Here is a 21401-nt window from a genome sequence, read left to right on the forward strand (position 1 = left end):
ATTACAACTCCCATCATCTGCTACCACTGTGTTGGCGCCTGATGGAAACCCACGCTTGCGGAACCCCTGTTCTAGTCCTCTCCCTGCTCAGTGCAGGAATCTGCGACACCATCCCTGACAGATGGCTACACGACTTCTGAAAACCTCCAACAAAGGAGAGCCTGCCAACTGCATGAGGCAGGCTGTTCTTCTGTCAAGCAGCTCTTACCATTAGGAACGTCTTGCTAACATCTAGCCCCAATCGGCTTCCTTTTAATATGACTCTGGTCAAAAATGATGTGCCATATTTACCTGGATTAAATTTAATTTAAGATGATGGTCTGCTGCTGCGCCAGGCAGCACGGGGGTTGGGATGTGTCCTCCTGGCCCCTGGGATGCTGGCGGGGAGCAGCCAGCCCTAGCACACGGACAGTTGGCCCGAGTTAAGGGCATGCTCGCGCTCTTAACCTCCGCTCACCGGCGGGCTCCATCGGTGAGTTTGCCACAGCGGTGGCGCCAGGAGCCACTCAGCTCCCGCCAGTTCTTACAGGCTTAGTTGCCCTAGGCTGCTCAGGAGGACAGCCTCGTCGTCTTAGATTCAGGTAAATACAGAATTACACGGCTGTAATAAAATAAAACTAGCTGACCTGGCGCAGGGCATCTGCGCTGCTAGTTCTCCCTGTCGCTCCCCCTTCAGACCCATTTCATTCCCCCCCCCACCCGCCCCAGTTCGTCCCGCACTGTTCATTCCCCCTCGGTGGCCAGGCTTCTCCTCCCCGCCCAGCGGCTGGCCTCGCCTCTACTTCGCTGCCACCGCCATCGCCATCTTCTTCCCTGCCCCCCTCCGCTGCCATTTCCCTGCCAGCCCGCCAGCCTCCTCCGCTGTCCCTCCCCTGTGTGCCGCCGTTTGCTTCCCACCAGCCACCCTCTTCCCTCCCCGCCACCTGCCAGCCATGCTGCCGCTGGCCACTGTTTTGTTCCCCTGTTAGCTGGCCGGCCGGCTGTCACCGCCATTTCCCCCACTCCCAGCCATCCCATCTCTTTCCCAAACTCTCGCAAGAGCTGCCATGCATGGGATTAGCAACAGTACACCTAGGAGATATATCTATATCTATATCTATATCTATATCTATATCTATATCTATATCTATATCTATATCTATATCTATATCTATATCTATCTATCTATCTATACACACACACACACACACACACACACACACACACACACACATATATATATATATATATATATATATATATATATATATATATATAAATGGATGTAATTAATAGGGATGTGCACGAACATGAACCAGTTCAGAGGCCCTTTTACAAGCTAGTCCAGTGCAGCGGCAGCGTACCTGCTTGCCGCCCCGAAGTGCCTGGCACATGTGCACACATCGCACACATGCGCACATTCCACGCATGCACAATGTGCGCGTGCATGCGTGTAATGTGCATGCGGCCACCTACAACGTTCGCCCACGCACCAGGCACTTCTGGTGCTGCCGCCCCGCCCGACTGTTTTTACACAGAGCGCTGGAGGGGGTAGCGTCGTGGTGGTGGCGGTGGGAAAATGCACCCTCCCCTGTCCTTAAAGCTATCCCCCCCCCCCGCCATGGGCTTGAAGGGTGCTGGTTCCGTATACACCACTAGTAATTAACACACCGTGCCCTGTGCTTGTCCGTCATTCCTGAAACTTCACGGGGATTGGCCAGAATGCTAGGAAATGGGGGAAAGTTTGAAACTAGTTTCAAGTTTGCACTAAGCAATTGTAGGAAATGTTACCTGCTTATTTTTCTTCATATAGTCAAGTCAAGTTTTATTTACGGTCCTAGACCAAACAATCCATACATGCAAAAAGCGAAACAAATTTATAAGAAATTCTATAGATTCTCATTATACATCTTAAAAGCAATATAGCAAAATTTAGCTACGGAATTAAAAATGAAAAAATCCTCATCAGAAAGTAGAAATTTAACAAGTTGTTCAGCAGATTGATCCGTCTGTTTACAGACCAAAGGTAAAATTAAGTGCTCCCTTGATTGCCTATGTATTTTACAGGATAACAGAATATGCTCAATAGATTCTATTTCCCCACGGCCGCATCTACAGCAGCGTTCTTCCAGGGGAATACCACTGTATCTCCCGGCTAATAGTGCAGAGGGGGAAAAATTTGTTCTCGCCCTTGTAAATGCCCACCAAAATCTGCTGAGTGTCATATGGGACAAATAATTCGCTGGTGAATGATCCCGTCTAGTTCTTACTCCTTTGCAGAATTCTGTTAAAGAAGCCCAGTTATTTTGTAATTCAATATCTGTCAAACGCTGTTTCGCTATTCTTTTAGCATTTACCAGCAGCTGTTCAGGGTCTATTCCTAGGGCAGCAAGCTTTTTGCTAACTACAGTGCACCACTGCGGTTGTGGATGTATCGATAGAAACTGAGAAATTAGGCCCACTGAACAAAGGTGGACTCTCAATCAAAATTAAATAATTAAAGGCCAGGCGCGAGATTCAATCTTTATGAGGCCGGCCTCCATATGCAAAATTACATTTGAGGTGCATCTCGTCGTCCTGAAGATAGCTCTCAAAAAACCTGATTGAATTCTTTCTAGCGTATCAAAATTCACATAAGGTGACTATATATGTTAAAAATTCTAGAAAATCCAGGGAAGAGGTCTGGAATATTCCTCTGAGAACAATAACCCCCCACAACCACCAGCACCAGTTATAGGCCTCTTTCCACAAGTAATCTTTTACTGCTTGGTTTAAACAGGATAAAAGTTTAACAAGTTCAATGCGGATAGTTACGAAAGAAATATTCCCTATGTTGATGGCTTGCCCTGGGCTCTTTCCTAACACTGGGGAATTTTATGACTTCATTGCCCACAGAGAGTTCTCACCGGGTCAGACGGTTAAGTTAAGACTCCAGAAACAAGGGTTATAGCAGCTCACTCGAGATCGGTTTATTTAAAAACAAATAACCCAGATTGTAGCTGAAGCCACAACAAGGGCAGGAACAGAACCTCCAACCCAAAAGAATGGTGTTAAAGAGACTGGATGTTAATGTGTATGAGTATATATCTGGGGTATTAATGGTGTATTAAAAAAAAATCTTGCTTTGAAACTCCATCTGTGAGTCCTAATTATCCTTTCATGGGTTGTGTTAAAAGTTGAGGAAGCAATTAATGAATGTATTTTCTGCCAGCAGCCGCCTGTCTTTCCTTCCCCCCACCCCATTAAAAGTGGACATTAAGACCCATAAAATGCTAGCTTAGTTCCTCCCCGTGTGCTCAGGTAATCAGAGGAGAATCTGTGACCAGTGCCCCAGTAGGAGCATAGGAAGCTGCTCTATACTGAGTCAGACCATTGATCCATCTATCTCAGTATTGTCTACACTGATTGGCAGCGGCTCTCCAGGCTTTCAGGAGGAGTCTTTCCCTGCCCTATCTGGAGATGCCCGGACATTAACCAGTGGCTTCACTCTTCCATTGAGTTATGGTCACATGCCCTAAGGAGAATATCTTGCAGTGCTCACAGGTAAGCGGAATTCCAATGCCAATCAAGGTGGACCCTGTTTAGCAAAGGGGACGATCTATGCTCACTACCACAAGACAAGATCTTCTCCACAGCATTCGGAGGTAGAGCTTCCAAGCTTGAGGAACAGAGTCCTTTGAGTGGTGGCACCCCTTCTGTAGAATTCCCAACCTAAGGCATCTCACAGGACCTCGTAGCTTGTGTTAAAAAATATTATGGTCCAGTTCTGAGCATAGACATTCCACTCTAGACCTGTTGAATTGTAGGAAAGTGGCCTTGCCCTCAGACCGCATGCCCCAGGACCTTTAATTATATTGAAGCAGGCACTATCTAAAAGGGTTGCATTCCCTCCAAAAAACAGTTGCTTTAGTTGAATTTATTGTTGTTGTTTAACAATATCGTTAATTATAATTATAATTAATGTTAATCATATCATTAGATTGTGCACTGCCCAAGGACGTTTTTGTATGGGGTGGTATAGAACTGTAAGAAATAAAATTAAAAAATAAAATAAATTATTTAACAATAATAGGCTAGACAAGTATGGACCTGCAACAAAATGCTGCAGTATATCCCTGGTGTGCATATCTTACCTGAACTGTGTCGGAGAACAGTGAACGTTTTAGGCACCTTTCTCCCTCAGAAGCAGAAGGGGTTGTGACTGTCTTGAGGGAGTACTCTTCAATCTGATACACTTCTCACTCTTTTTGTTCAATCCCTCCTTTCCCCCACTCCTTGTCACTGAGTTCCATTAGCTCCGCCCACCTGGCTGCCTGTTAACTTTATCTCTGAACCGGTGAACATTCCACTCCACTGAGTCACACCAGGGAAATTTTGGGATATATTTTTTTGCCCCCTTAGGTTTTTTCCTTCGGATTTTTAATTAAACGAACATATCTGCAGGTTAGCCCAAATTGGCTACCTCCCTCTCACCTAGAGGTGCTCCAGTTATGTGCCCAGAAGAATCATAACGTCTCCAGCTCTTTCAGAAACAGATATAAGATATCCAATCTATTAAACACTTCCCAAACTAGCTTCTAAACACAGTTCTAGGAAATCCTGCGGTTCCTCACAAGGACCCTCAATGAGAAGATCAGTAGCCAGGCGACAATTTACCCCGAAACACAGATGGTGCACGACTACCAATCTTCACCTACGATGTGCCTACACCGCAAGGGAGTACAGAGTGCCCTCTCCGTTCACAGGGGTGGCAGGTCTGGCCAGTGGCCTTTCCAAACTGAGCATGTGTCCTAGAATTCCCCCCCCAAAAAATTCTCTGCAACATCCAGTTCCACAATAATGATGCTAAAAGATTTCCCTGGAAGTTCTGAAGACACTGCTGTTTGGCCCCGTCACACACACGTGAAACCCTGTCTGCCAGCACAGTTCCCAGCTCCCGTTATCCCAAAGCACCATTTTCCTGTTTACACTTGGACATCAGACAGACTTTTTCAAAGTTCCGCCACTTCCTTTCTGTTCTGTTTTCTTTGTTCTGTTTCCATACGGTTTTCTTTTCCCTCCCCACCACCCCTTCTTTGGAAATGACCTGTATGGGAAATGTAACCAACAGGAGACAGCCGGCCCAAACCATGCCCACCCACCACCTACCCACTTGCCTGGAGTTGGCACACACATCTCCAATTAGGGGGGGGGGACCAATATCAAAGCAAAGGACAGGCCCGTTCTTTTTCATGCTGGATACAGGTGATGTGTTGATTGGCACAGCTGGATTCTTGCCACTTGCCAAAGCTGTATGCCTACCGCATTTTACTGCACTGAGCACAGAAAAACCAGTCTACCCTTCTGGATACAGCATCCTCTAGATTTCAGTTTCCTTTTAGAAATAAATACATAGAAGCAACGTCCCTCTGAATGATGAGCGGGGCTGTAGCTCAATGGTTGAGCATCTGCTTTTCATGCAGAAGGTCCCAGGTTCCCTCCCTGGCATCTGCAGGTAGGGCTGGGAGAGGCTCCTGCCTGCAACCTTGGAGAAGCCCCTGCCAGTCAGTGTAGACAATACTGAGTTAGATGGAGCAATGTTCTGCTTTGCTATAAGGCAGCTTCCCCTGGGGACGGGTCTGTAGCTCAAAGAAAGAGCATCTGCTTTGCATGCAGAAGTTCCACTCCCTGGCATTTCCACATAGGGCTGGGAAAGACTCCTGTATTGGAGATGGGCCCATAGCTCAGTAAAAGAGCATCTGCTTTGCATGTATCTATCTACCTTGCAGGAAGAGAGCTGGTCTTGTGGCAGCAAGCATGACTTGTCCCCTTAGCTAAGCAGGGTCAACCCTGGTAGCATATGAATGGGAGACTAGAAGTGTCAGCACTGTTAGAGCACCTCTCAGGGGATGGAGCCACTCTGCGAAGAGCATCTATGCTCCAAGTTCCTTCCCTGGGCAGCATCTCCAAGATAGGGCTGGGAGAGAGATTCCTGCCTGCAACCTTGGAGACGCCGCTGCCAGTCTGTGTAGACCAGGCCTGCTCAACTTTGCCCCCCCCCCCAGATGTTTTGGACTACAACTGCCATAATCCCCATCCAGAGTAGCCAATAGCCAGGGATTATGGGAGTTGTAGGCCAGCATCTGCAGGAGGGCTGAAGTTGAGCAGGCCTGGTGTAGATAATACTGAGCAAGATGGACGTATGCTCTGACTCAGTATATAACAGCTTCCTATGTTCCTATCTACTTACAACGTGGCTAAGTGTTGTTTAATGGCAATGAATATAAGACGGCATCTAATGACTAATGTAGTGGAATGATTTTCTATGTCACTGTATGGTACTGTATATTTATAAAGCTATGTTGCTGCTATATTGCTGTATGGATGTGACACTGTGTTTTTCATGCTTCTATACTGGCCAAAGAATGTAATAAAATCTATCTATCTATCTATCTATCTATCTATCTATCTATCTATCTATCTATCTATCTATCTATCTATCTATCTTTATATACCACCTGAGATATAGATAGATAGATAGATAGATAGATAGATAGATAGATAGATAGATAGATAGATAGATAGATAGATAGATATCTTCTGCATGCAGAAGGTCCAGGTTCAGTTGCTGGCATCTGCTTGTCTACCAAGTCCTGCAGCCTTCTCTGGTCCTTGCAGTCAGGGGCAACTCTTCCATGAGGCAAGGTGAAGCATTTGCCTCAAGTGGCAGATTATTGGAGCACCACCAGGGCAACAAGATACTGAGGCTATTCTCATGATTGCAGAAAATCGGGCTAGCCTCCGCTAGCCCAATTTTCTGTAATCGTGAGAACCATCAGGCTTGGCTGCGAGCCCGGTGTTTCTAGAGCAGGTAACCCACTCAAGTACCCCTCCCCTAAACCCGGGTTTACGGAGCGAGCGCTTTGCAAACCTGGTTTTCAAGATGGTGAGTAGCCATGGTGTGGCTCCGCGCCACACCTACTCACGAGGAGACCCCCAGAGGGGAGGCAAAAAGCCGCCTCCTGGCTCCAGGGGTCTCTCCAGTATGCCCTGCGTGCTCACTCAGGGCATCCTGGAGCTTCCGGGGGCCACGTGGCCCCCGAACTCTGCAGCCCCCACCAGCTCCATCACAGAGCCAGCAATCATGTGGGCGGCCAATCCTGCTTGCTTGTGTGTGTCACTGATCGTGAGACCTGGCTCACTCTCTTCCGCCTTACTGGCCTCTGTCCGCTGCCCATCTCCATCTGAGCTATACTTTCCCAACCGTTGGCACAGCGCAGGGTGGGTTCTGCTTCCCCACCCATCCACATCCCAAGTCAAGCAGCTGTCACTGTGGTTGCAAAGAAAAAACAAGAGGAGGAAATTGAGCAGGGGGCGTGCATGGGAGGGGGGTGGCGTTTGATACCCCGCTTCCGGCATGCTGAGGTCTTGGTTGAAATATGGTTGAAAGAACTATCTACTTGGCAAAAGAGGTCTGAGGTGTATTTGTTGTTGTTGTTGTTGTTGTTTTGCTAACAGGCTAATAGGAGAAGTTGAGTTCACACGAGGAGAATGCTTGCTCATATTTTAGCAAGCCACACTGTTTCCCATTCCCATTTCCGTAAATATTCAGGAATTTAAAAAAGCTTGGATCTCCTCACTTGCATTGTGAAAAAAACAACCAAATGCCACATTAATTGAAAGTGGGAGATATGAATACGAAGATGATGAATATTTATATACCACTTTTCATCACAAGTTCCCAGAGTGGTTTGCAAACAAACAAAATGGTCCCCCTGTCCCCAAAGGGCTCACAGTCTAAAAAAGAAACATAAGATACAGCCACTGGAGGGATGCTGTGCTGGGGATGGAAAGGGCTGTTACTCTGCCCCTACTAAATAAGAGAGAATCGCCACTTTTAAAAGGTGCCTCTTGGGGGAATGAGTAAGAGAATCTGGGGAGATCCAATTCGAGGTTGAATTTGGCCAGATTCGTTTTGAGATCGAATCACATGAATGAAGAATATACGAGTCTAATTGATTCGACCTCAAAATGATTCACACATCCCTATCAGCAACTCTACCCCCAAAGCATTCTGGGAAGAGCCACATGCTATTGGTCTATATTATACTCCCTTTCATTTCATTTGTGCACGCCTCTGAGCTGTTCTTGTGTAACCTGAGTGTATATACCAACGTCACCAGTCAACACCTATTTTAAAAAGCGTGGAGGGAGGGAACCTTTTGCAGTCAGCTAAGTTCATTTTCTCTTGTTGTTGTTGTTGTTGTTGAGACCCCAGCTGCAGGCCTGGAGCAGTCCTCATAAATATCAGGAAATACCCAAAGCCACTGAGAGGATTAAAGACTTGATAGGAACCTTAGATCTCTGCTTTAAAGCCGCAGTGTACAGTGAATCTGGCGACATGGTAGAGGAAAGAGTAATTGCCTGAGTGTGTTTTCTTAAGTTATAAAACCCGCTTTTGAAATGTTTGCTTTGAAACCTCCGTCGGTGTTGTTCGTGACTCAGAAATGGCCTTACGACACAATGATTATTTGGAAAAAGATTTGGCAACCTGAGGGTACTCTTCAAGGCCACGTCCAGGTGGGAATGCAGTTTCTGTGGATATATTTATTGCTGGGACATCCACCAAATGCAGCAAATATGCATGACACGTCAGGCCATTGGTCCATCTAGCTCAGTATTGTCTACTCTGACTGGTAGCAGTTCTCCAGAGAGTCAGAAAGGAGCCTTTCCCAGTCCTATTTGGAGATACGAGAGCCCTGAACCTGGGAGCTTCTGCATGCAAAGCAGATTGTTTGCCACTGAGCTAGAGCCTTCCCCCCAAATCCATTTCTAAAATGAATTCTTGTGCTGTACTCCTAATGGGAGTACTTCCAGTGACTGTTGCTGGTGTGTGTCTTATGTTTCTTTTTAGAATGTGAGCCCTTTGGGGACAGGGAGCCATCTTATTTATTTGTTATTTCTCTTTGTAAACCGCCCTGAGCCATTTTTGGAAGGGTGGTATAGAAATCGGAAGATGATGATGATGATGATGATGATGATGATGATGGGTGCATGACGAACAAAGGCTTGAAAGAGGAACCCTCCACTCAGACATGGGAAGCTGCCTTTGTCTTAGACAGAGCCTCGATCCCCTACTGACTGTCAGAAGCTCTCCAGGGTTTTAGACAGGAGTCTCTCCCTGCCCTACCTGGAGATGTCAGGAATTGAACCTGAGACCTTCTGTATACCACCACTGAACTATGGTTCCATCCCAGGATAGGACAGAGCAGTGGATAAACTCAAGGAAGATCCAAGTTCAAATCCTTGCTTAGCCAAGACATACACTAGGTTAACCTGGGGCAATCACCACCTTTCACTTGTTTGTTTGTTTGTTTGTTTGTTTGTTTTTATACCACCCTGTATAAAATCTCGGGGCAGTTTACAATTTAATCAAACAACAACCATAAATAAAACTTCAAAACTTTAAAACATCATAAACTAATTTAGGCTAGGTAAACTTGGGGCAATCACTACCTTTCACTAGGTGAACTTGGGGCAATCACCACCTTTCACTAGGCGAAGCTTGGGGCAATCACTGACTTTCACTAGGTGGACTTGGGGCAATCATGTGAAATGCAAAGCTTTTCATCCTAATTGCCTGGCAGGGTTGTTGTGAGAATGCAATGAGATTGCACCACCTCAAACAACTTGCAGGAAAGATACACACAACACTTTACAACTGATATTGCAGGACCACCAGACTAGTTACGAGCTCAACAGAAGGCCTTCTTTAAAACTGAAAGATGTGTGTGAGTGAAAGGCAGAGGCAAAAGTAAGAAAGGACTTGCCTCCTAGCTGAATATGTAAGGTATAGTAAGTGGATGAAAAGCCCATAGATTTTGCTGTACCTTTTCAACACTTGGGACAGCTGGGTGGGTCAAAGATATAAATTGGGCCCCTCCATGGTGAAAACCTGTTTGGGATCCAGGCATTACAGACCTGACCCCCACATCCAGCACCCCTGGACTGTAAAATGCTTCGGGAATCATCTGATAGATACACTTCTCTTGATTTTAATTTAAAAAAAAAACTAACGGTTTTTGGCTTACAGAGTGTTTGAAAACACTTTAGAAAAGAAAAGGAGTGCTTCCCTTTTTGAAATCCATTCCTTTGTTAAATTCCTTTCCCAAGGGGAGGGGAGAAAGAAGATTTCGTACACCTGAGGGCAACAATTGACTGACTCCCTCCAAATGACCTAACAGATCTCCAGAGGGTTACAAGGGCTAATTTGTCACCCTGCTCATCAGCTCTTATAGAGCGCTTGTAAACTAGAACGAAAAAACATGAAACCACTTAGCCTCTTTATCCTTTGGAATGTTCATCGATGCTTTTAACCCAATTATCATGTCTGGGTTTAAAAAAAAAAACAATTTAAGAGTGTGGGGCAGCAAAAATGCAGGAGGGACAATGTTTGGGTTGATGGGGGTTATTGGATAGGTTACTGAATGGCTGCTGGCCAACTCTTTGCTTAGGCAGATCACTGGCTAATGGTCCAGGAGACCAAGGAATGTTCCTGACAGGAGTTTTTCCCAGCCCCAACTGGAGATGCTTCCAGAGTTTGAACCTGGAACCTGGTCAGACCTTCTGATGCCAAGTAGATGCTCTGCCACTGAGCTACGGCCCCAATCCTATCATTCCCAGTTTCTTTCCCTGGTACCACTCTCTCTATTTTGTCCTTAGGAGTGCCTTAGGAATTCTGCCCTGAACTGTAGCTTGCTTATCTTTTGCCTAAATCTGGCACTGTTTATGGCAAGGGTTCTCCAACTTGGGTCCCCAGATGTTGCCGGACTACAATTCCCATCATCCCCAGCCACAATGGCTGTTCTACAGCATGCTCATGTTGGGGTTGGGGTCATTGCAAAATGCAATGCTAACGGAAGAATTTGGCACAACGGCTGGCAGTTTACCTATTCAGTGGCTGCTATAACTAAGCCAAAGCAAAGCAAAAAACCCAAGGGATATTCCTTCTTTTTAAAAAAGGAAGCTATTTGGCACCCTGATTCAGGGGTGCAGGCTGAAACACCCCCCTCCCAGGCTCAGCATTTGAGGAGTCCCACCCCACTCATTTTACTGCACTCCACCAAACCTAATAACCTGCCTCTTCAATCCCAAAAAGATATTTTTCTGCCCGGCCATAGTGCCTTTGCTCGCCCTGCAAAAAAATTTAAGTGATGAGGAGTTTCCTGTCAAGCTTCCTCTCTGTCTGCACTACACATATCCCATCTGCAAATGAGGAAAGGCCCTTTGCTTCTGAAATCTATTTCTTTCAACATGGCCATAATTAGCTTTTTTTATTATTTTTTTAAAGAGAGATAGATGCAAACACACTGCACCAGGATAGTTGCCTCTTACTATCAGATGGCATCCTTACTACCAGGATAGGAGCATCTTACTTTAAAAAGCAAGTGCATTTTTTTAGTTTCTGACCCTTCCAGATGGGGTCACGCCAACGGTTTGGGCGTTAAATAATTGACATAAGCAGGCAGGCAAAGGGTGGATGGATTCAGTCTTTGGAACAGTTCACATCCTGGAGGGTTTTTTTTGGTGGGGGACAGCGTCTGTGCGGGAAATTTGGTGCCAAAAGGCTGCAGTGTTGTGTACACTCAAATGGAGAAAAGGCAAGGGGACAGAAAGTGCGGGGAGGGGGAGAAAAGGAAAGAGAGGGGAAACAGCTTAAAAAGCAAACCTGAACATGTTTGAGGCTATAGAGGGAAAGTGTGAAAGGATCCCTCCTGCTGGGGAGCTTGATGAATGATCTGCAGATTTCAAGCTGAGTCCTGAGCTCAGAGCGGCTGGTATGCCATACTAACACTAATCAACCCGTATGAAACATCCATTTTAAACGCAAATGAGTGGGGGGTGGGTGTGGGTGTGAAGCTTTTCAACTGAGACCCAAAGAAGAGATTGGAAGGGGGCTGGGTGAGAGTAGAGTTCAAAGCCCAAACTGGTTCGTCTTCTCTCTCTCTCTCTCTCTCTCTCTCTCCTCTCCATGTGTTTGTTTAGAAAGCAATATGTATATATATGCCTGGTGGTGATCTAAGTTTGTGGTAACAAAACCAACTGGTCAAAATTAAAAGGCAAGCTTCCAGAGAGTGCCCAAGTCCTTTCCTGGAAGACAGGATCTTAAGACCAAAAAATGTCTTCTTTAAATGGAGGTCATATTTAATAAATGTATAGACTCCCCCTAAGCCCGCATGACTGAAGAAGAAGTGGAGATTGGAAGGGGACTGGTTGGGCATAGAACTCAAAGCCCAAATGGGCTTTCTCTCCATGTGTATCTTTTGAAAACAAAACAAAAAATATGGCTGGCAGTGATCTAAGTTTATAATAACTTATAATAAGTTCATAATATTTTTAGATTGTGAGCCCTTTGGGGACAGGGATCCATTTTATTTATCTTATTCATTTGTTATTTCTCAGTGTAAACCGCCCTGAGCCATTTTTGGAAGGGCAGTATAGAAATCGAATAAATAAATAATAAATAAATAATAAGAATACCAATTAAAAGTTAAGCTTAGAGACAGCACTCAAGTCAGTGCCAGATTTAGACACAAGCTAAGTAAGCCACAACTTAAAGCCTCACGTTATGAGGGGCCCCTCAATACAAAACAAGTAGTTCGAATAAAGGTGACTGATTGAAACAAGTAGTTCTGGGAAGAACTAATTGGCCTACTTCCCTTTCACTGTCCCTACAACTGGATTCAATTTGGTCAGAGTCGGTTAGGCGGTTCACAAGTTAGCCCATGTGCACCTCCGACATTTACACATCCACCATCTTGAATCAGGGTGGATGGCATCATCTCAAACTATGCCATTTAGGTGTCCCTACAACTGTACCCTATTTGGTTCATATTGGTCCAGGCGTTGCAAAGTTGATAGCCACACACACACACACACACACACACACACACACACACACACACACAATGCCAGGTGATTTTATAAGCTTACTTTCCTTAAGGAAAGTAGGCTAATAATGACTAAGCTTCAAGTTTTACATAATGGTCAAATTTAGACGCAATGGGACGGTCCCGTCACCTCCGGTTTCCTCACCCACACAACTGAATTCGGGAAAATGGAGTTTGTGGCAGAAAGGGATCCACGGTTTCCCTCCCCAAACTCCTCAATCAGAGTGGAGTTTCATTGCCACAAACTCCATTTCTGCGGCACCAGCATTACATCCGAACACTGACACCACAGTTTCGGCCCCCATGGAGCCCAAGTTGAGGGAGGAATCTCCTCTCTCACTCTGGTCCAACTAGCTCTGCGGGCTGTCATTCTGTCGAGAAGGAAGCTCACACAGCCAGCCCCCCCACCACCACCTTTCTGCAGTCTCACTGGCTGCAGAGAAATAGCTCTCCTGAATGCAGATGAGAGAGCGGGATTAGTGGGGTGTCCATGGGTTCATCAGATGTGTTACATCGGAACAGTGTTTTCATTTAAAGGGATTTCTAATGCAAATAGGCTTATTGTGCAATTACTGTTTTTTTTTATTATTAGTTTTTTGTTGCATTATTGCCAAGTAAAAATAAATCTGTATGATTTCTGTTTTCTTTGGCTTTTGTTGGACTGATTAATGCTATGGGGCCTTTTAAACTTGACATAACTTAGGATAGGACCTCAGCACTGACCCAAGTCCTTTCCTGGAAGATAGGTTTTTACAACTTTTAAAATGAAGGCTTGCTTTATTCATTCATTCATTCATTCATTCATTTATTTATTTATTTATTTATTTATTTATTTATTTGATGCATACACCTCCATGACCAAAAAGGCCCTCAGATAAACCCATGATAATAAAAGCAAGCAGTACTAATTTTTGGAAGACTCAGCAATGTAACCATAGTTACAATCAATATAAAACATCCCGTACATGTGAATATAAAAGCCACCGAATGGAGCAGTGGGGAAATGACTTGATTAGCAAGCCAGAGGTTGCTGGTTCGAATCCCTGCTGGTACCTATATCGGGCGGCAACGATATAGGAAGATGCTGAAAGGCATCATCTCATACTGTGTGGGAGGAGGCAATGGTGAACCCCTCCTATATTCGACCAAAGAAAACTACAGGGCTCTGTGGTCGCCAGGAGTCAACACCGACTTGACGACACACTTTACCTTTACTGCCTAATTAAGGCCTCTAGGCAGAATATGGTGGAATATGTCATTCCACCACACACAAAAGTAAGATTCACTCTTCCAGGTCCTCCTAAAGATCATGGTCTTTGCCAAGTCTAATAGGATAGACTTGCTTGGTGACCCTTTTTGGGGGATGGAGTTCCACCACCCAAGTGCCACCACTGAGGAAGCCCTGCTTCTTGTCCCCATCTTTCACATGACTAGGTGTTTGCCATGAGACCACATGGAAAGGGGCCATAGTTCAACGGTTGCTTTGCATGCAAAAGGTCCCAGGTTCAACCCCTGGCAGCATCTACAGGTAGGGCTAGGAAATATCCACCTGAAACCCTGGAGAGTGGCCCACTACCAATCAGTGCAGGCAATACTGCAGCTGGAAGGACCAATCATGACCAATCAACCACAGAGCCAGCATGGTGTAGCGGTTAGAGTGTTGGACTCGGACCGGGGACACCTGAGTTCAAATCCCCGTTCAGCCATGAAACTCACTGGGTGACACTTCTCTCTCAGGCTACCTCACAGTGCAGTTGTGAGGATAAACATAACCATGTACACCACTCTGGGCTCCTTAGAGGAAAAGCAGGATATAAATGTGAAAATAAAATAAATAAAAATCATCTGGCTTCATTGCGTGTTTCATAATTAATACAGCCCTCAGTACTGTCAGAACATTTCCAAAGATGCCATAAAACCCGATAAGGATTATTTATGCTCTCTGTGTACAAATGCTGCAAACATCTCTTCAGCCTATTTAAATTATTTCAGTGAGCAGATCGTTTAAAAACGGAGCGATTCCTGCTGTTTAGATTATATTTGCATGTTGTGGTCAATTTCATTTCATGGTCCATTAAGGGCACTCCTGTTTACGTCTGTTTACCCCTGCTAACTTGGCAAAGAGGCACCTTTTAATGTGGTGATTATTTAGCAGGGGGAGAGTAACTGGCCCTATCCACCCCCAGCACAGGACCTCCAGTGACTGTTGCTGGTGTGTATCTCATGTTTCCTTTTAGATTGTGAGCCCTTTGGGGACAGGGAGCCATCTTATTTATTGATTATTTCTCTGTGTAAACCGCCCCGAGTCGTTTTTGGAAGGGCGGTATAGAAATTGAATAATAATAATAATAATAATAATAATTATTATTATTATTATTATTATTATTATTATTATTATTATTATTATTATTATTAATACATATGCATATCAGCTGGATAACTCTGAAGCATGGTTTATTTCCCACTCTTTCTATTTGCCCCCTCACTTGCAGGTTCCTCACAGTCAGAATAATATAACTTTCTTTTAAGCCATAGGCCATTTCAAGTCATGTCTATAGCCAATAAATAATTCCATATCACCAAATATCATGGTTTCCCCCAAAGAATCCTGGGAGCTGAATTTTGCTTAATTCTCTGTTTCATATTCCTGGTCCCTTTGCAACAGAACTACATTTCCCAAGGTGCCCAAACTGCATTGTCCCACACGCCTGGTGGAGGCCTGCTCAAAATCAGCCCTTAACAAGCCTGGAAAGTGGTGTGGGGAGGGAAGGTTGCCAGCTGCCCTCTCTTTTCTGTGCATGCTTCTTGCCAGCTTGGCAAGGAGTGTGAGGAGAGGCACTCCTTGCAAAGGAACCTAAACAGGAGCATCAGTGGTGGGCGTGGGGCCTATTGCAGCCCTGCCGACGCCCCAGTAATATGCCGCCTAAGGCTACTTCCTCACCTTGCCGCATGGAAAGGATCACCCCTACCTGCCCACAAGGCCAGACAAAGCCCTAACTTTAGAGCTTGTTCCCCAATTTGAACAGTTTATGAGGATAAGAACATCAGAACAGCCCTGCTGGATCAGGCCCAAGGCCTCTCTAGTCCAGCATGTGGCCCACCAGATGCCTCTGAGAAGCCCGCAGGCAAGAGACAAGGGCATGCCATCTCTCCTGCTGTTGCTCCCCTGCAACTGGGTTTCAGAGGCATTTTGCCTCTGAGGCTCGAGGCAGCCGATAGCCACCGGACTAGTAGCCCTTGATAGACCTGTCCTCCAGGATTATGTCTAATCCCCTCTTAAAGCCATCCAGGCTGTTGTCTGTCACCACATCTTGTGGCAGAGAATTCCATTGGTCCAGAGAATGCTGCTTCCCTGACTGAAGCCTCAGAACTGGACCCCTGCCCGGTTTTTGCTATGTAGCTATTTCTTGTGTGTTGTGACCTGTGGTCACGACAATAAACTTATTACTCACTTGCCATTTCTGACGCGCCTGATCTTCACCCGTGGCCCTGGAAATCATTGCCAGTCCATTTCTGCCCAAATGCCTGATTCTGGCCCACTTGGATGGACAGCCAGCCAAGGCCCCAAATGGATGAGGCTGTAGCTCAGTGGCAGAGCATCTGCTTTGCAGCACAGAAACATAGGCGCATAGGAAGCTGCCCGCTACTGAGTCAGACCACCAGTCCATCTAGTTCAGTATTGTCTACACAGACTGGCAGCAGTTTTTCCGAGGCTGCAGGCAGGAATCTCTCTCAGCCCTATCTTGGAGATGCCAGGGAGGGAACTTGGAACCTAGATGCTCTTCCCAGAGCAGCTCCATCCCCTAAGGGGAATATCTTACAATAGCACTTACTTAGCAATAGCACTTACATTTATATACCGCTCTATAGCCGGAGCTCTCTAAGCGGTTTACAGTGATTTAGCATATTGCCCCCAACATTCTGGGTACTCATTTTACCGACCTCGGAAGGATGGAAGGCTGAGTCAACCTTGAGCCCCTGGTCAGGATCGAACTTGTAACCTTCTGGTTACAGGGCGGCAGTTTTTACCACTGCGCCACCAGGGGCTCTAGTGCTCACACAGGTAGCCTCCCATTTAAATGTAAACCAGGGCAGACCCTGCTTAGCAAAGGGGGCAATTCATGCTCGCTACCACAAAACTAGCTCTCCTCTCTAGGGAAATACTAATACTCCTGCCTGAAACCCTAGAGAGCTGAAACCCTGGAGAGAGTCAGTGTAGATAGTACTCAGCTGGAGGGGCTTTCCTACGCCCATTCACACCATTATTATTGGGGTGGGACAAGTGTCCTATCCTGGTTCAGGAGCTGCTCCTTTTTTCCTGATCATCTGCATGTTAAAACCAAGGCCAGAGGCAGGGAGCTTGATGGTGTGCTAAACTCCAGCTGGTGGCCATGCCAGCACCCCCTGAGGCCGCTGGTCCTGCTGGTGCGTGATTCTAAAAAAAAAAAATCAAAGAAATTAATCTTATGACCCCGGCTGGTGGGGGGGGGGGATTATTCAGTAGCACAACACTGAACATACCCAGTTGTGTTCAAGTCCTCTTCAGACTCGAACCGAACCGGGCCACTCGGTTTTGTGCACACCCCTACTCTGCATCTACCCACCTCTGACATGCAGAAAACTGTTTTCCACCCTCCAAGAACCTTCGCTGGAAGCGCCCTGTTTTAATTTGCAACATAGTGGGCAACGTCAAGCAGAAAGACGGATGGCACGACAGCAGAACCTGTAGCAGGTTCTGGCAATCATTACCAGCCCCCCGCACCCCCAGGATACAGGCTCAATTTTTTTTTTTTTTTTTTTTTGGTACGTTCTCAGGAGACAAAGATGAGTGAGCATCAAAGGCAGAGGAACACAGCAGGAGTGTCGTAAGCCTGAAGTTACAACTTAGACATGCAATAGAAAATATCATTGGTACCTCTCCAACGCGTAGCCTCTAGTAATTAAAAACTTGATCCCCGCTGTTTTATCATCTCATTAGCAAAGGGGGGCACAAGACTTTTATCCTTATTTGTCAGGAATCAAACATACCAGAGGAACTCTGATTATAAATGGATGAAAGTAAAAGTTAAACTTTTAAATAAGAGCCGTTTCAGTTCACAATGCTTTATTTTACTTTTATTTCAAAGCTGATTTTAAAAGAGAGCTGGGTGTGTGTGTGTGAGATCTTTATACTATTATTTTTTCCCCTCTAGTAAAACAACAATATCCAAGTCCGGCTTGGAATAGCCAAAGTGATTGGCAGACAAAGGACATGAAAAGTCCGCGTACTTTTAAAATATTTATGATTCAGAATAAATGCCAGCCCCTACGGGAAGCAAGAGGGAGAAAACCCCAAAGCTGGCTGGAAAGTGATATTAAAAGGGATACCAATCTTTTGATCGAGCTGAACAAAACAATGCAAAATCTTCCAATTGCGTCGTCGTTAATAGGATTTTTTTTTTTAAAAAAAAAATTCGGGCTTGTGCATGGGAACCAATGCCACTAAAGCAATGACAACAATCATGATTTATTTATCTGACATATTTTGATCACACTTTAAAAACTTTTTTTTAATCCAAGTCAAGTCACAAAATCCAAATACAAAAGACAACTTCTCTTGGGCTACAGCAAAAGCCCATCTAGACTAGCAATAGTGGCCAAACAGAAGGTTCTGGGAAGTCCACAAACAGCATCTGAAGGCAACAGCTCTCTCCTCCTATTGCCTGCCCACAAAAACTGGTGTTCAGAGGTAGATTGCTCCTGTGCATGGAGGCCCTGCTTGGAGCCCTCCTGTGCATGGAAGCTCTGTGCTGGGAAGTGATGAAGAAAAGGTTGGTCCAGGTGTGATGTCGGGCCTGTCTCTGCTGTATACACCATCAGGAAGTCAGGGTTTTGTCCAGAGCTGCCTGTTTGGAGCATATTGGGCCCATTCTGAAAGAGCTGCACTGGCTGCCTATTTGCTTCCAGATCCAGTTCAAGGTGCAGGTTATCACCTTTAAAGCCTTGAACATGGGGAGTCTCAAACAGTGGGATAGGACCAGTATTCCCTGGAACAGGGATTTCCCCAAGTTGTTGACTGCAACCTCCATAATCCCCAGCCAAAGACCATTGCAGTTAAGCATGCTGAGAGCTGTCATCAACAACACTTGGGAATTTCTGTTACAAAGGAAACTGGCCCCAACCCACAGTTTGAGAACCTCCAATTTTAGGGGCCACAATATCAAAAATGTTTGAGAACCCTTGCCTTAACCCGGGGGGGTGTGTGGTTGGGCCCTGAATCTCCGGAGGTTTCTACCTGCTCGACAAGGTCATCAGACGGGCTTTTGCTCTGTGTGCTGACACTGAGGGTGGCTCAGTTGTCGTGGACACGGGACAGGGCCTTCTTGGTCATTGCCCCCAGGCTTTAAAATGCCCTCCCAATGGACATCTGCTCTTTGGCCTCCCTCACTATTTTAAAAAGACGTTATTCATACAGGCCTTTGCCCTCTAGGGAGTGCTGTTTTGACTAGATTGCTATTTTATGAGCTCTCTTTTATAGTATTATATTATATTATATTATATTATATTATATTATATTATATTATATTATATTATATTATATTAATTCATTCGATTTCTATACCACCCTTCCAAAAATGGCTCAGGGAGTTTACACAGAGAAATAATAAATAAATAAGAGGGATCCCTGTCCTCAAAGGGCTCAGAATCTAAAAAGAAACATAAGATACACACCTGCAACAGTCACTGGAAGTCCTGTGCTGCGGGTGGATAGGGCCAGTTACTCTCCCCCTGCTAAATAAAGAGAATCACCACGTGAAAAGATGCCTCTTTGCCAAGTTAGCAGGGGTAACTTGGCAAAGACTAAATTATAGTCTTATTGTGTGTTTTTAATTATTATTGATTTCAGTTTTGTTCTCATATTGCTTTAATATCTCTATTGGAAACCGCCTTGAGATATTTTATGAAAGGCAGCATATAAATCTAACAACGAATTAAAAAAGCAAACAAATAAAAAAGTCCTACCCAAACTGCGTGGCGGGGGCAGACAAGAGGACCCCTTGACCTCTGCGGTGCTTTCTCGGTGTCTTCAGTCTTGATGCTGCAAGTCTGAAATCCAACTTCCATCCCCAGAGGAAACTTCTGATGCAAGCCAGTCGGCAGAATCAGGCCTGGAAGGGACTGAAAGGGATTTCATCAGTCAGTCTGAGTCCTCTGGTCTCCAAATGAAGCAGTTGCACTTCACAGAACGGGCCTTTCAAACGCAGGCCGCTTTGGCAAGCCGTGTGTGATCTGGACCGTTTCTCCGTCCCATTGAAGTCTATGGAAATGCTCCTGTGGACATCAATGGCCTTTTGATGGTCCCCCTTAATGAGGGCCCTTCCTAGCTGAGAGCCGTCCTTTCTTCCCCAAGGGGTACATCCAGACTCCCAGAAACGACACCCCTTGATTGCATTTTAATGAATTGCTGACCTGTACAGAGATGGTGCTCTTGAACTGGGTAGAAGCAAATTTGGTGGGAGCGAACCAAAGAGCCTCTATCTTCCCTTTTGTTTCATGCTGCCTGGGATTGCTTTCTTCTTTCTCTTGTAAACCTCTGTGTCTCTTCTTTCTTTTCCCTCTGCCTCTCCTTTAAGGTCTCTGGTTGGAGGTCTAACAGGCTTTTTTTTTTTTTTTAAGAGTGCTTGAACCACTGAGCTGACATTTATTAACACATTTAAGCCTGATGATGATAATATTTTTAAAGAGTCAAAAGCAGGCTCTCGCTTCTCTTTTCACAGTGTTAATAGAGCTTCCCTTGATGATGGAGGTGATTACGAGGCAGGACAGAAATCGTTATTTCTGCAGAGCAGGGCATCAAAAGTGCAGCCGTAGAATAATTTCCTTCTTAACCTGGAAAGAAGACAAGCCCTTGAAGCCAAATTGACTAATCAAGAGCTCAGGGCCTTGTTTCATGTGAAGAAGAAGAGCAGATCCACAAGACAAAGGCTTGGGAGAAGAGGCAGCAGAGTGCTTCATTATAGGCTGTTGCACTCACTCGAGAAATAAAGTTATCAGATTTGCTCGGAATTCATTAGGCCAAAACATGCGGTCTGTCGAAAGGCAGGAGGAAATGATCAGTTCAGCTTATTATGATCATTGATCAAATACAGTATACAGTACAAACCCACTTAATCCACTTAAATCCACTTAAAAGTGGATATCAATATAGGGGTGTGTGTATGTGTATCATCTCATATTGCGTGGGAGAAGGCAATGGTCAACTCCTCCTGTATTCTACCAAAGAAAACCACATGACTCTGTGGTCACCAGAAGTCACCGACTCCACAACTTTACTATACAATACACACACACACACACACACACACACACACACACAGGAATTATTACATAAACATTAAATAAATATAACTAGCAGTGGCCTGGCACAAAACATCTGCACCTCTGGTGGACCACCCATTCAACACTGCCTTTTTCTCCACACACACACACACCCCGTGGCTTTCTGGCCGGCTG

General features: G+C 45.3%; 1 long non-coding RNA gene across 2 annotated transcripts in view; it reads right to left on the minus strand.

Annotated features, from left to right (window-relative positions):
* Positions 1–19802: 19802 nt before the first annotated feature.
* The window catches only part of LOC128338089 (uncharacterized), a 114344-nt gene continuing 112745 nt past the window's right edge, over positions 19803–21401 (minus strand). For both annotated transcript variants that reach the window (XR_008312506.1, XR_008312505.1), the window contains one exon: positions 19803–20977. This is a non-coding gene — a long non-coding RNA (uncharacterized LOC128338089). The remainder of the gene's footprint in view (positions 20978–21401) is intronic.

The sequence above is a fragment of the Hemicordylus capensis genome, chromosome 15, assembly GCF_027244095.1.
Source record: "Hemicordylus capensis ecotype Gifberg chromosome 15, rHemCap1.1.pri, whole genome shotgun sequence".
In the NCBI taxonomy this organism is placed as follows: domain Eukaryota; kingdom Metazoa; phylum Chordata; class Lepidosauria; order Squamata; family Cordylidae; genus Hemicordylus; species Hemicordylus capensis.